At 45.4% G+C, this 12,953-nt stretch overlaps 1 long non-coding RNA gene across 2 annotated transcripts; it reads left to right on the top strand.

Moving 5' to 3' along the window:
- The first annotated feature begins 34 nt into the window (after window positions 1-34).
- On the top strand, window positions 35-12,118 carry LOC115344001. 2 transcript variants are annotated; one of them, XR_003924378.2, is made up of 5 exons: window positions 35-124; window positions 8,157-8,809; window positions 10,711-10,904; window positions 11,679-11,721; window positions 12,027-12,118. It is a non-coding gene; the product is annotated as an uncharacterized LOC115344001 (long non-coding RNA). The 2 variants fall into 2 exon arrangements; XR_005932783.1 differs by lacking the exon at window positions 12,027-12,118 and having other exon boundaries at window positions 36-124; window positions 11,679-11,754.
- The last annotated feature ends 835 nt before the right edge of the window (window positions 12,119-12,953 follow it).

Genomic DNA, 12,953 nt, shown 5'->3' with positions numbered 1-12,953 from the left:
CAAAGGCTTCCTACCAACTCGCGAAAAAAAAGAAAAAGCCTCGCCCAGGCAAAGTTGTTTGACCATAAAAGGAGAGAGGCTGCGCGAACAGCTGAGCTCACTCGCTGGGGAATGTGGCAATGAGGTAAGGGCCGGGGGCGGAGGGGGGGAAGGCGGGTAGCGGCGGAGGGACGGGGCTTGCTGGCGCAGCGGCGGGAGCCCCGGGCAGGCACCGTCTGTGTGTGTGTGTGTGTGTGTGTGTGAGAGAGCGAGCCCCTCCGGGGAAGGGGGGGGGTTATTTCTCTGCCTGCCGTCACGAAGAAGAAACGTTTGTTGGGGTTTTCCCGCCGCCTCACCGCGGCCCCTCAGGCCGGGCCCACCCCGGGCCGGGCCCGCCGCCTTTTCCCCCCTCAGAGAGGCCTGCTCCGCCCGCCTTCCCCGACTCCAGAGCTGCCCCCGGCCCCCGACTCCGCTTCCAGTCGCTGAGCTGGATTTTGGGAAAGAAATGGTGAGTCAGGGCGAGTGCTGGCCTCTTCCTCGCACGAAGCAGCTGCCGCAGCATCTGACTGGCGCTCCCCCAGCCCTCCAGAAATTAAAGCAAACATCAGATGACTCCGCCGCACAGAAAAGCGACTTGTCCTCCTTGTACGGGCTGCAAGGCCAACACTAAACCGTTTTATATCAAGCACCAGCCACTTGAATCGCTTTGTTGGGTTGCCTGTGCTGCGCATCGGGTTTGTTTTTATTCCCGTGCTGGCTGGGCGTTCAGCCCTGCTCTAGACCGGGGACGGCCTGACCCAGCACAACAAAGCGTGTCATTTTCAACCCCTGTCTTTTCTTCTTCTCCTTGCTTCTGAGCCCCTCGGGGAGGAGGGATACCAATAAAGACAGAATTCCTGTGCTTTGCGCAATCGTTGTACTTTGGAATTTGGCCTTAATATTGGGGTTCATACCCTCTACTGTTGCAAACTCCTTGGAGAGTTACTGTATTTGGTAATGCTCAGGAGATACGGGGCTTGTCTGCTCCTAAGACTTACCTATCAACATAGGTAACTTTCACTACTGGTAATTTACTCGTAGGTGGGTGAATAAGCCACAAACCACACCAGTTAAAGTCCCAGTGTGCACTACTGCAAAACGTTCATATTAGAGAGCTCTGCAAAGAGGTTCATCAAGGCTTAAGAAGTCCAGTGTAAATAAATCTTTAATTTTACAAGCAAGGTTTGTACAAAGAGATAATATCTTTTATTTAACCAGCTGATACAGTTGGCAAAATTGGGCCCTCTGTGAGGTTTTTTGGTTTTGCGTACCATATGAAAATGTCACCCATAGCAATGCATAGCACTGAGCATCTCGCTCCTTACATAGCTGCAACCATTGAACTATTGATCTATAGCTGTGAATTGCTTAGGGATATATAGCTCTTGTACGGGTGCTAAATAATCCTGAAGTTACTGCTGCTTTTGTAGGCATGGCATCAGCTCCGTTACCTCCGCTGATTAATGCACAAAGTAATTATACAGGACAAGGAAGATAACTCTGTGCTGGGTCTTCTGACACTGTCACTTTGCCAGTGCAGACAATCTTATTCCCTCTTCTTCAGGTAAAGATGTCAGTGCAGAGCTAAAAAGATTTCACTGTGGAATCGCTAACCGAATTCTGGAACGTGACAGCGCACCTTACAGCATCAGCCTGACCTCGGAGTACTCTGCCACTGTTACCTGGGCTAGCTCTGACTCCAGAGAAAACAAAGAACATCTCAGACTGAGATTAAAAAAGTGCTCAGAGAATATGAAAAAACCCCTGCATTCTCATACTTTCTGGTCACATCCCCATAAATCCAGATGCTTGCATGTTTGATTATCTCATCAATGTGGTGATGTTAAAAGCTCATGAAGGCAGATCAACCAAAGTGAGAATAAGAAAAAGAAAAGGGCAGACCCTCTTAGACATTTTGTATTAACTCCTCACTATGAGGAAACAAATATGAAACAGAGAAGTGTTTAGCAGGTAGGACATGTGAAAGCTAGAATTCTCAAATCAGAATACATCAGAATACACGGGGGGAAACTTTAATCTGATTTCATGCTTGTCATACAGTGGATTTAAAGTTTGTGCTTTTGTAATTGGAAATGAAGATGAACCAACTTCCCTATGTTAGTTTTGATTCCTCTGGAAAGAAAGTAACAATCTCCTTATGCTAGCAAGCTTCCTTCATGCAATTCTTTGCTTGGAAGAGTAGATGCTTTTCTGCTGCAAACTGAAATTAGTGCCCTGAGATGCACACAGCTGTAGTCAGTCTCATCAGCTGAAGTAAGATATTAGTCCTGAATAGGCATTTAGCTATCTGGGTACAGAGGTGGATCAGCAGGTATACTCAGCTTGTTGTGCCAGACCTTGTCACTTCTGGAATTAGCAGCAGTCCTCTGCATAAATCACTTTGGCTGTGCCATGCTGCGGTGTTTTGGAGTACATTCTGGTGTGAATGCTACTCTGCGCCATGGGTGAGATGACAGCCCACTACAAAGCAGATGTTGGAGGGATTTAAAACATGCAGTTCTAGCTGGGCACTTCTTTGACATGAGTGACAGGAAGCAAGTCCCAGTACTGGCCGTCAAATCAAAGCTTAGAAATTCTTACAAGTTGAAGGAACCCACCTCAGAGAGACTAAGTTTTCATGGAGACAGACATAAAGAATCTTCACTGGTAGTTCAGCGGTGTAATGCAATGAATAAATAAAGAATAATGCCATGCAGAAGTGATGTGGCAAATTCATGCACTGCACTGAGACGAGGGGTTTGCCAGCAGTGGTTAGGTGCCTATAAAATGAAAATAAAAATAGATGTAAGAGAAGAAAAAAATAAGTCCTTGAATGCAAAAGGAAGGATTACTTGCAAGAACACTAACAGGGAATTAAACTTGTCGGGCAGAAAAATCTTACCTAGATTCAAGAGGGTTCAGGCAGCTGCAGATGGGAATCTTTGTGTTAACAATAGGTTTGAGGTCAGAGGAAAGCAATCTGGATGCTGGACAGGATGCTTTAGTTGTGTTAATAATGTAAAATGTCTGCATCTGTCTAATTTCCATTGATATCAACAGATCAATTGGTGCCATTTTATCTCAGCATGAGTTAGTTAATAATTAGTGATGCCACATAGGAGTCCATGTTTTTCCTAGCCAATGCAAAGTTCTGACTCATATCTGTGTTGTGTCTCTGATTCTTCCTTAGCCGTATAACTTAGGTTTAGTCTAACCACATTTTATTGATTAATGCTAAGCTGCTACTCATAAGCTTTCCCTGTGCTGTATTAAATGCTATGTCTGGGCCTACTGGAAGACTTGGGAATATATAGTGGGTCCACTTTGGTCCCCAAGGCCAAGAGGTACAGATGAGGTTAGGCCCACACTGTCTAGGGCAGGGCCACTTGCAGCAAATTGTCTGCATCTGTACGGACCAACGGATGTAATGCACCCTGACAAGAGCTCTCCTAGGATCTGGTGTGCTCCTTACTCCCTCCCTCATGCAGGGTGTTCTCCATGGTAAAGGTGACATCTCACATAGATTGACACCTGCCACAGCTACTGCTCCCACTCTTTGTGGAGGCCGTGATGTATACAGAGCTGTCTTTCTCCTGACCGTGCGGCAGTTTCAAGTTGGAGTGCCTCGGCCCCGTTGTGGGATGCGTGTCGACAGCTGGGTGCCAAACGCGGAGAGCTGCACTGGGGATGGCAGAGCCTCCAGTCCTCGTGAGCCGAGTCATCCTCCTGCATCTGTGAAACTGGCATGCAGTCAGGAATGCTGTTTGCAAAGGTCATGAATTCTCCTGGAGAAGGCCCTGAACAACCAGCTACCCAGGACAGACAACTAGTGTCTCTCTGCTGCTTCCCTTCAAAACCAAGTCTGCTGTGCAAAGCACACTTGGGAAGTGTCCCTACCCAAGCAGGGGAGCTGTTTAGCAGCTACAGAGAGCCTCCGTGATCTCTGGAAAGTGTCACTGCAGGTCTTCAAATCCCACTGCAAGAGTATTGCATGGTACACACAATGTATGTACGTACTTCAAAAGGCCATTCTAGCCATACGCATACAATTAGATTACCCTGACTAGAACACTAGAATAGGCCATAAGCTGTGAACAAAAAACCCTTGCTGTGCCAGGAAACACTTTTTAGTGAGACAGATCAGCCATATACGAATAAGAGGGAGCTAAGCATCCCTGTGGTATGACCTGGGTCATGCCAGCTCGTGACATGCCATCAGCGTGGCCAGGCAGCCAGGGGAGCAGGGCTCTGGGGTGGTGTCTGTCCAGGGGAGAAGCTCCATTTCCAGCAGGTCTTTCCTAGGCAGAGCCACGGCAGGGGCTCCTGGGCAGGAGACGCAGCTCCCAGATGAGTTACTGCTGCTGTTTTCCTTGTCTCCTGCCACCAAGATTTCCAGCTGAGCTGCTGCCTCCGTCCGCTTCTCGGCGGGGCGGCAGCCCTGCACCTCCATGGCTCCTGGGGCTCGCTCACCGGCACGATTCCTCCCCCTCGCACCGCTCTCCCACACCTCCCGCTCGGTGCTGCCGGGCTCTGTGCCTGAGGGACGAGGGAAGCAAGCAGGCAGGCCTGGCGGGTATCTCTTCCCCCGGGTGGAGTATAAGTTGTTCTGCAACTCTGGAAAACCGCGAGCAGCCAGCCAAGGCCTGGAGAAGGCAGTGGGGTGCAGCTGAAGCAGGGATGGGTGACTGGGGCATGCCCGTGTGTGTGGCCGAGTATGGATGGCGGCCAGAGCCCATTCTGCTTGGACAGCAGCCACTTCTGCGTTCCGAGGTACCCCTGCCATTTCCTCAACCCCACCCCTTGCCACCAACAAGACAAGCGGTGACGTACTTGGCGGTTCTGCGGCAAATATTGCTTGTCAGAGCTGACTGTCACAGCAACGGATCTGTCAGCCTGCTAATTAAAGAGTTCCTGTGTGTGGTGCAAGCCTCTTTCCACCCCCGAGTGCCATGCTCTCATGGTAGAAGTCTCCTTTTTTCACTTCGTTATGTAGTCTTGTAAGCATGGCACAAACAAGCCATGCTCCTTCCTGCAAACAAGTGTAATCAAATAGATGTATGTACTCAACAGAGCTGGGTGCACACCTTGTTGCATCCTGGCGGATTTTGACAAAAAGTTCCAGGAATAATTTCAGTGTGTGTGTATGTGTGTTGGGGGGAGGGTGTCGTGTCCTTGGAAAAGGGTTCTTCCCCCACATCCTCCCAAGGCACATCCTCCTGACTCCTGAGGCAAAAGCAGGTTCTCAACTCCCTTGGTCTCATACCGAGCCTCCTCCTATGTCATATAACAGGAGAAGTTCTGTGGTGGCTTCCCAGAGAAGCATGCGGTGCAGCTGCTCAGTACTGGAGGGACAGAGATGCTGAGCTACAGTCTCAGTAACATTAACCTGAGATAGGATCCCGGTCACTCCAGTCCCCATGTGGCCCCTTTCTATCCCAGTGCTATTATTTTCTTGCATAAGAAGTGAGATAGCCAGAAAAGCAGGGATGGGCTTTGGAGATTGCTAATTCTCTATTTCGTAGTGTGCCTACAAAGATGTGCCATGCATATGCCAGGGCATGTTGGACTTGTGAGTCCATTAGGAATATGTAAGAAGATTGTTCTGGTCAGGAAGAATGAAGCCTGGTGTAGTCCACACCTGCATTATCTATAGGGTGTGGATCTTGAAGCAAACTACCCTCTCTTTTGCACCTCACAAAACCAAATAATTGGTTAACTGCAGCCTGGAGTCCTGGCAAAACCTAGTGTGTACACAGTGTAGATGATCAAGGAACGAAGGCCGTGGAGCAGAGCAACAAACCAACCAAACAGACAATATAGGCACATGGTCCAACAGTCTGCTTGCAAAACAATATTAGGGAAATGTTATCTATAAACTGCATGGTGAAACACAATTTGACTACAGCTTTAAGGGGTGCAGCCCCTCAAGCCCTTGCTTTCCAAAAGCAAGAGGTGCGGAGCTATATGAAGTTTTCTGCAGTTGCCAGGTTTAGTACATGTGGCTACTAGTATGTTTGCTAGTGAATTTACAGCCAGTATGAATCAGAGGATGACTACAGACCAGACAAAAATCTTTGACTGTTTCATGGGGTTGTCACGATAATTAGCAGGGCCTTGCAGTGGAGGCACTGTCCTTTCAGTGGCAGCTTGGAGTCTGTGGCAAGTGACAACTTGCTGGAGAGAGCTCGTGTTCAAGCAGAGTATGATTTTCAGTAGGTTGAAAATATAAGGGTGTGACAGGCCTTACTGAAGATTTGTGCTAAGTTCATTCTGTATCTAGCAAAGTGATCAAGCACTGTATGAAAGCCACTGACTGTGGAGGGTAGGGTAGTAGCACTTACAGGCCACCATTGTCAGCACCATTGTAGCTAGTCTAAGTGATACTGAGAGATCAGTAGCCACAGCTACTGTTCAAAATGCAGGAGAGGTCCTCAAAAAGTGTTCCATCTCGTATTACCAAGTCATTGACAATTTGCGCATTGGGTTCTCCACAGGTATGCTGGGATGACAGAGGCATAGCCTAATTTCTGGATCTGTTGACTACCACCACTTTACACCAATGCAAAGGGCTTTTCCCCTCTTAACTGTGGGCCATCCCTGCCTGTCAGTAGTAGATGCTTGCACAAGGGCTCGAGACATACCATTAAAGAACTCAGCTGTGGATGCACATCTCTGGAGATGCATTTCCTTCAACCAAGGCATTCTCCAGTTGCCTTGATGAAGGTCAACATGATGACCGTGTCTCCTGGGTACTTGGCAGACCTCCTGATGCTTTGCTTTCATGGCTTGTGAAAAAAGTTACTTGGAACTTTTAACCTTATCCAAAACACTTCAGTTTTCATGTAAACAACTTTAGGTATGCATTTGGTCAGTTGAAATCTACATGAAGGTCATCTGTGTTCAGGCTTCATATGGAAATATACTTCTTCCCTGGGATTCTTGAGTCCCAGGTGATGTCTGTGACAGTGCTGGCTAAAAGTTGGGCACAGCAGGTAGTGAAGGGTGCCTGGAAACTAAGCCAGCAGAATCTCATCAGGCTGCTAATGAAAACAGGGTGGGTCAAGTTATGAGGAAAGCCCTATCAAACCGTCTTCTGCAGAGTGACTGATGGTTTCAGAGACAGTGTTAGACTCACTGCTGCCAAGAGAAATAAATGGGATATTTACAAAGCTGTTTCTCCAGATCAGTGTTGCTTTTCCTGGCCCTCCCACCAACAGCTTTCTTCCCAACACTTTGGTACACAGTGCTCAATGTCGTGAAAAGAATTGCTGGGTCCTACCAGCAATAATCCTTTTGCTTCCTGCTTATTTGGCCTTTACAGCCATGGTCTCCAAAACTGTGTCCTCCCAAGGCGGTCATCAAGCCCCTATTTTAAAAAAATGAGATTTGATAAAAAAGAAAGGATACATTTGTATTGAAAACATGTTTTTGAAGTAAAACAGAAAATACTGTGGATTTGTGCAAGGGTGTGGTAAATTTGAAACAGTGCAAGAGCCACTTATTATATCCAAACAATGTATAGGCGAGCAGTGCAAGATGACATAACCACAGCAACCACCAATGTAACACCCTGAAAGGGAAGGAGTCTTCTTAGTCAGTTCCAGTTGTCCACTTGCTTTGGGACATACCGGACAGTCTGCATTTCTCCAATGCAGTAAAATGGCTCAATTTTTTTCCTGATCCAAGAAAGTGGAAATTGGCATAGAGGTCCAAATTTGAACGTACATATGGGATACTGTCTGTATCCATTCCCTCCTAAGTTTCAAAAGGAGGCATTCCACAGGGGCTAGACTACACACTGCAAACGAGTCTTCTTGAGGAATGGGACACAGAAGGGTAGAGGGTATGGTTCAGTACCGAAAGGAATGCTTTGAAGAATATGGATGAAGGTCTGGTCTGATTGATGCTGTTCATTGCCTCTAACTCCTCAGACCTGGTATCGCTGCAGACAGGTATCAGCCATTCAGTGCCAAAAGCCTAAATTTAACTTAATTACCTTAGCTTGCTGTCAAGATTAGAGGGACGCTAAATTGTAGACTCTTTTTGACTCTTCCATGTTCCATATTCTCAGGCTTCTGGCTTGGTTTTGAGACTGGAATGACTCTCTCATTAGACTCAGAATTCATTTTGTCTTTCAGCCTACACTGATGAGAAGCCCGCAGTATGCTGCATCCTTACCAGATTATACCAGAGTCCTAGAGTCTCCATTTGTGTTAGCTTTCGACTCGAAAATTGTTGTTCTCCAAATCCCTGCACCTCCAAGCAAGGAATGGAATTTCAAGTTACATAGTTGCTGCCTGAAGAATTCCACTCGCCTAAACATAGCAATTATTCATGTGATTTGAGGGACCGTGAGACCAGAACTCTTCCCATCTACAATTTTCAACTCCTTCTCCCAGCCAACAGTAAACGGAGGAAGAAGTAGTAAATGTGAAAGTATGATAAATGTTCTCTTACCTACTGCAGATTAAAACCAACTTTGGGGAGATAAAAAGGAAGAGCAGCCTTCTGTGAGAGCAGAGAAAATCTAAGAACCCCCAAAATGCAGAAGACATGCTCTTGCATTAACTGCACCTTGTGTTTCAGGGCCTTACTATGTAAGAATGGGCGTACTACACATGAGACTGTGAGAAGCGGGAAACTTTTTGAAACATCGTGATGGCTGGTGATTAGTACTATACTGTGAAAAAAACCCATATATTGACTCAGTGTATGTCTTGATTCCATTTGAAATTCCTTTTCTGTCAAAAACATGGACAGAACAGGGTAGGCTGAAGATTAAAGATTCTGGGTAAGGACAAGCCACTACCCTTCAGGTCGGACAGGGCTTTGAGCAATCTGATCTAGTGAAAGATGTCCCTGCCCATGGCAGGGGGGTGTTAGACTGGGTCGTCTTTAAAGGTCCCTTCCAACCCAAACAATTCTATGAAAAAGTACTTGCAGGCATTAAAACCACTAGTGATTAACGGCAGGGGTACCCAACTGCAGTTGTTGGCCAGTCACAAACTCAACCAGGTTTAAGAAAAACTAGCACAACTGTCTGCCAGCAGTGCTAAAGAAGGCCCTCCTCAGCACCGGCCAGCAGGCACGCTCACGCGACGGTTGCTTTGTTCCAAGGCAGTAGCACTCCTTCGTGTGTGTGGGAAGTGACAGGGATACTGGTTGCTGGACATAACGCTGCCCAGACTGGTGGCTGTTGTCTCTCCTGTACTTTCTTGTAGCTGGACGTCAGGGCCTTCGCCTTAGCCCAGTACCAAGACACATGCCTCCATATACCATGTGGTGCAACAATAAACGTTATTATTCCAGGAGTTTCTAGTGGCCATCTCTTGAATTGCATTGGTGCCACAAACCCCAGGAAGTCAGGGGATTTCTTTCAAGGATCAGCTGTGATCACAACGGGTTTGAGGACAGGATCCTCTTCTTTCCTGGCCTGCTTCTGGCAGGGGATGCCTCCTAGCCAGAAGCACCTGGGTACCATCAGGATGTCAAGGGTTGCAAGACAGTAAGAAGAAAAGGTAGCGAGGCAGCCTCTTCTGAGATCCTGTTCCTCTAAATTTTAGTAGAGAACACAGAAAGAAGCAAGGCTCAAATGTGCTTATTAAGGCAGTTGTCAGCAGGTGAAAACATTTGACCTCAGAAGACTTGTAAACACAGATGGGAACAGAAAGGTCACCTCCAAATAAGCACAGAGGCAAGCATTCTGGATCCCACCATGTTCCTTATGGAGTGCAGCAGAGCAGGTAGATGTATTCACATCCTCCAGAAACAGCAGCAGGCCTGACGCAATTCCAAAAATAGTTTGAGTCAATGTTGATTTGCCAGAGCCTACTCACAGCAGCTGTGTACTCTACGTTATATGGCAGAGGGTACTTTCTGGATATTTTTTTAAATATGAGGGCCATTCTGTCAGTGCATGAGTGAACAGTTTAAGTCGGTATTTTGCTTCTGGGTACATTATACTATCATTATTCCAGACATAAGAATTCAGCAGTGAGGACAGACTTGCTAGCTTTTTAAATAAGAAGTACTTTCTTTGTTCAGACTTGATTTTAAGGTTTTGGGTATTTTTGTATGTTTTTATTAAGACTTGTATAACTCCAAAACCACACTGCAGAAAAAAACCCTTATTTTTTAAAAGAGTATCTACAGTTTCTATGAGCTTCTAGTTCCCCCATCTCCAATATATCAAAGGGAGAGTGAGGAGATGACAACTGATATTTTGTAAGGCTAAAAATATTGTGCTTTTTACATAACACTGGGAATTTAAAAAGCACATTAACTGCTTGCAGATTATTTTTAAAAATGCAGTTTGAGCAACACCACTAGTATAGATTCAGCTGACATTTAGGAGAAGTAGCTGCTGTATGTTTCACTGTTTGGAAACAAGACATTCAGTAGAGAATAAGTAAATGTTTTAAAAAAGGCAAAATAAAACTCAGACTGCACCAGAAGATGTCTGCACCCTACTATACACCTCACATTTATGTCATTGGTGGTGTGTGTTTTCCTAGTGCATACCACATACCCTTTTTGACCCTCCAAAGCTACCTCCTCAGACCTCCCCTTGTGACACTACCTACCTGATGGGGAGGAACCTGCGCACTCTCGGTGTGACTGCCAGAGATTCACCAAGTTCCCTTTCTCTTACATTCCTGGAATTTCCTTTCTTTTTTCCGCCTCATTTGTTAGCATCTGCTGAGCCCTTCCTGGCAGGGAGGGAGTGGGAAAGATTCCCTTACCTGTGAACTCACTCATCTTCCCATTTCATGTGCCACTGGAAAAGCCCCAGGCCACGGCAGAAGAACCTGGAATTTCAGAGCATGGCCCAGCCTACCTCCAGTCTCATCCCACGTGAGCAGGCATTTAGCTGGTTCAGATGCAAGGTAAGGACACATGAGGATGCAGAACAGATTTATGAAAGGTACTCACCAGAATGGTGTTGCTGAGTGGGTGAAGTTTGTGAGAGATGAAGCAGGCTAGACTTGCTAATTCTTTGGTACTGAGCTGCAGTTCCAGAGAGTGCCAGTTCTGCATGCTCAAATGGAAGGTGATGTATGATCACATGCAGTAGGTCAGTGTGCTACAAAGGCATTGGTGAAATGCTAACAGAACAAACCGCACCACCACAGTTCCAGATGGTAAATTCCTTTTCTGTCTTCTGTAAAGTCTAGAAATAGGAAGTGTATGAAAGATGAGATCTTACTTAATATATATAGAATAGAACATGATACTTCTGCATGACTCTGGAGAAAAATCAAACATGGATGAAGATGCTGAGAGAATATTATTTTTTAAAACAATTCATCCTGCATTGAGTGTGTTTTTAAGGTATCTGGCTAACATCAAAGTATTTCATTCCTCTGAGTAAGATTGTCCTTAATTTGGGACACTCCATCAATGTTCAGGTTCCAGTAGATGATGCCAGGATATCCAAAGCTTGTGTCTCTACTTTGGCAGCATAGGTCAATTTGAGAACTCACCATGCAGGGGAAGAGGAAAAATAATGTTTTGGTGCTCACCATTACCTCTCTTCAGCAATATGGGACAAAATACGCAGGAGGATTTTTTGATAAATACACTACTGAGGGCGTGGGTTGATTAGTTCTGTCTCAGCATTGAACTAATATGCTCTCATAAAGTTTTTTTATGACCTCTAGGTGCAGGCAGAACAAGATTACATTTGCTCGGATGTGAGTGTAGGTAAGCACACCTACACTTCTATCACAAATGCAAACATACCCTAAGTCTATACCTCCACCTATTGTCCCTTCTAATCTTCAGTTGATTCACACAGCCTCAAATATTTTCCCAGCTTGAAAGGACCCAGCCTTCCACTTATGTCAGATAAGTTATACCACTTTCAGGATCTGAACTACATTGGCACTCCTTTTTTTTTTTCATTCTTTGAACCTCATAAAAAGTCTTTCTCTTTGTCCCCTGCACTGAAGGAGCTCTGAACAAGAACGAACTGTATGAGTCATTTTGCTATCTCATTTCCTTTTCAGTCCACATGAAAATCCTATCAGTAGCTAATACAGCTTGATGTAGAATTAACTCATGTGGCATCTACTCCATTACTTCTATGAAGCAATTACAGCGATCTCTGCCAGAAGCAGCATTTACTGGGGAATCCATACTGCCAGTGGCAGGAGGCCAGCAGAGGAGCATATTGGAGCAACAGTCCCTGGAGGATTATTCCTGCCTCTATAGATCTGATACAGATACTATTTTTGTAAACAGCTCCTACTCATGAACTTCAGAGGCCTCTATATATTTTCCACAGCTGAAGACACATCTTGCAAAGAAGCATGTAGGAAGTTTCTCCTTGTCTTTCTGTGATAGTGGTTGGTCAGGCCACAGGGTTTTAAAAGAAGGATTTTAAAAAGGATCAGGGAAGGAGAAGGTGGTGAACAATCATTTTTCAGAGCCTTTTCATGGGAGGATAGACATGGTTGCCAATGAGACCTCTGGGGACAGGAACTGATGTTAGGATGAATGATAGACGGAAGACATTTTAAATTATTTGGGGGTTGGCAATGTTTACTTGAAAGTGGAGCATTAGGTGGCAAGATTTTTATTGGTAATTTTTTTCATTTTAACTGGTTTAAATGGCAGCTATGGGAGATGGCAGGGGCACACTACCTACTGTGATATAATCTGCATCCCTGATAATTAATTGATGAAAAGAATAAATTTACTCAGCAGGTAAGACAGTGACAATAGCTCTGTATTTTATAAGCAGTATTTCTTAGGAAGAAGCTGTTCCAGTATTTATAATTTATAAGATCTTTATATTTATATAGAGCTATAGGGAACATCTGGAAAAATAGGTTTAATAGATGCATCAATGGCTTATAGAAAAGATAAACAATGCTGAACAGGCATCTCTTAAAAAAACCAAACAAACAGTTAACAATTTACAGCATAAGCAT

Source organism: Aquila chrysaetos, chromosome 7, assembly GCF_900496995.4.
Source record: "Aquila chrysaetos chrysaetos chromosome 7, bAquChr1.4, whole genome shotgun sequence".
Classification (NCBI taxonomy): domain Eukaryota; kingdom Metazoa; phylum Chordata; class Aves; order Accipitriformes; family Accipitridae; genus Aquila; species Aquila chrysaetos.
The sequence above is the reverse complement of the archived record's forward strand: the minus strand, read 5'-3'. Positions and strand labels throughout refer to the sequence as shown.